At 65.3% G+C, this 2,468-nt stretch overlaps 1 protein-coding gene across 1 annotated transcript in view; it reads left to right on the top strand.

Moving 5' to 3' along the window:
• The first annotated feature begins 98 nt into the window (after positions 1 to 98).
• TJP3 (tight junction protein 3) overlaps positions 99 to 2,468 on the top strand; it is a 12,621-nt gene continuing 10,251 nt past the window's right edge. The window contains 2 exon segments of the mRNA XM_009880601.1: positions 99 to 175; positions 612 to 711. The gene's annotated coding sequence lies outside the window, so the exon portion shown is untranslated.

Here is a 2,468-nt window from a genome sequence, read left to right as displayed (position 1 = left end):
TGGTGACCGGGGGGTTCAGGAGGAACTGGTACCCCCGCGATGTTCCGCCGCAGGGCCGTGACCTCCTGCGGCATCAGCACCGACCCTGGACCGAGAGCCGAGGCGTGGAGCTGATCGCTGTCACTTCAGGACAGCGACCCCGCGGGAAGAGGAGTGACGGGGGGCTGGTCCCCAGGTGTGGGGCAGAGGAAAGGGGGAGAGGAGGAAAGGGGGCAGTAGCCATCAATAGGGTCACCTTTTCCCCCCCAGGACCGGGAGCCCCAGGCCAGCCAACTGGCCACTGGCCGCTGTCCCCTCTTGGGGCACTGGGTGAAGCCATTTGTTTCCCCCCGGGGCTGCTGAGGGGGTTTGGGGGTCCGGGGCTGTGCGGGTTGGTGCAGACCTCCACCACCTCCTTGGAGAGGGCCAGGCTGGGGGGAAGGACCCTCCCTTCCCAGGCACCACCACCCTCAGCATCGGGTGAGCCTGTCCCTGCCCAGGGCTGGATGGGGGGCGAGTGGATGTGGCTGAGCCAGCAGCACCCTGGAGGAGAGCAGGGACAGCCCCCCGTGACCCCTGCTGTGCCCGGGAAGCTGCCCCAGGACCCCCTTCCTCCTCCTTCCCTCCTGCAGGCAGCGTCTGGGCCACAAAGGGTTACGCAAGGCACCCTGGAGTGACACCACTGCCACCAGCCCTGGAGCTCAGCTCCTTCCTGGTCGGATCCGAGACTCGGTGAGTGCCTGACCCTGTCCCCTGGGATCCCGGGATCTGCCAGCCCCGCTTCCCATTTGGGGACGGGAACCCAGCCGTGCTTTCATCTGGGAAATTGGCCATGTTTTATCCCTCTCTGGGTGGCTCCAGGACCCAGTGATCCTCCTGGAGTCTGACCCTGATGGCAGGGAGGTACCCTGGAGGGGATCCTGGGGCCCCGAGGTGCCGCAGCTCCGTGCCCCAAGGGCTGGAGGACGTGCCTCCATCCTACTGATTTACACCCCGGCTGGGTCAGACCCTTTTCCTAGGGCAGGGGGTCAGGATCAGCCCATCGTGATGTGGGTGGGATTGGGTCAGAGGAGCTTCTGGGGGGATCTGGGACCCATGCATGGCCAGGACCAGACAAGGGACGAGCGGTTTTGTGGCACTGGCTGAGACCAGGGAGCCCACTGATCCTGGGAAGGCTTTGGGGTCCCAGATTGAGGACCCCTGTCGGCGGGGAGGTTGGGAAACAGGTTATGGGTGGTGGGGATGGGTGTGGGGCAAGGCTGGGGTAGGCAGGGTGCGTCGCTCTCTGATAAATAACCTCCCCACCGGTTGCTGTCCCCACAGTGGTCATTGCCGGTGGTGTCACCCGTGGCCAGGCACAGCCCTGAATCAGGGTCCTTGCAGTGGGACAAGCTGTCCCGGCACAGCCCGGGTTTTGTTTGGTATTAAAAACCCTGGGGCATGGCGGCCACGGTGTGTGTGTGGGGCAGAGTGGTGAGTGCGGGGCTCCCTGTGGTGCCAGTGCCCAGTGCTGGGCATGTCGGGCTGGGCTGTGGTCAGCTCTGCCCAGATACTGCCTCTCCCGGCGGGGCCATTTCGGGTGCGGGCTGGTTTCTGTCGGAAACCGGCCGATCCGGCTCCTCCTGCTGCCAGCCTTGGCCTTTGGCTCGGGGCAGGCCCTACGCCAGGTCCCCGGGCGGGGAAGACCAGGGACAGGACCAGGGCTTGGCGGCACTGTGGGTGTTGCCTGTGCCGACTGGTGAACGGGAGCTGCTGCCGTCCCCACGCTATCCCCCATGGCCCCAGGCTGCTGCTTCCCGTGGAGAGCCACGGGTGGCAGTGGGACGCAAGTGTGTGGCTGATTTGTGGCCCCTCAGTGATGGGACAGCAGTGGGAGCTGGCTGGGGACAGTGAGGGACTGTGTTGGGTGGCAGCAGGGTTGGCTCTGGCACTGCAGATGAGCCATCACCCCGGGGAGGGGAATGCTCTGCGTGCCCCATGATCCCTCGGACCTGTGGCTAACGCCATGTCACCCGTGGGCACCTGTAAGCACTGACCGGCCAACACTGGTGACATGGCTGAGATGGGATCCGCCAGTTCAGCTCACTGATCATCAGGAAACCACCCCACCACCATGCTGGGGTCTCCTGTGTATTAAGGTCTTACAAGCACCGGGACAGGACCGCGGGTGCCACCACACCAGAGTGTCCCTGCGTGTCCACCACCGCGTGGGTGTCGGGTGGGCACTGAGGCTGTTTTCGGCGGCTCATGACGTGGAGTGGAAACCTGGACTCTGCCCTCCGCACGTGCTGGCTTGCAGCCTGGCCGGCCGGGGCTATTCCTGAGGCCTGGGTGAATGATTACACCGTCCCTCCTGAGGGCTGCCGTGAGCTGAGTCGCATTTCGGGAGCCCAACCGGCCGCTTTAGTGCAGCTCCAGCTGGGGGCTGGTGATGGAAAGCCCGCCGTGTTGGGGCTGAGCCGCCATGCTTGTCCCACGGCTGGCTGCGC

The sequence above is a fragment of the Charadrius vociferus genome, unplaced genomic scaffold, assembly GCF_000708025.1.
Source record: "Charadrius vociferus isolate BGI_N301 unplaced genomic scaffold, ASM70802v2 scaffold702, whole genome shotgun sequence".
Classification (NCBI taxonomy): Eukaryota; Metazoa; Chordata; class Aves; order Charadriiformes; family Charadriidae; genus Charadrius; species Charadrius vociferus.
The sequence above is the reverse complement of the archived record's forward strand: the minus strand, read 5'-3'. Positions and strand labels throughout refer to the sequence as shown.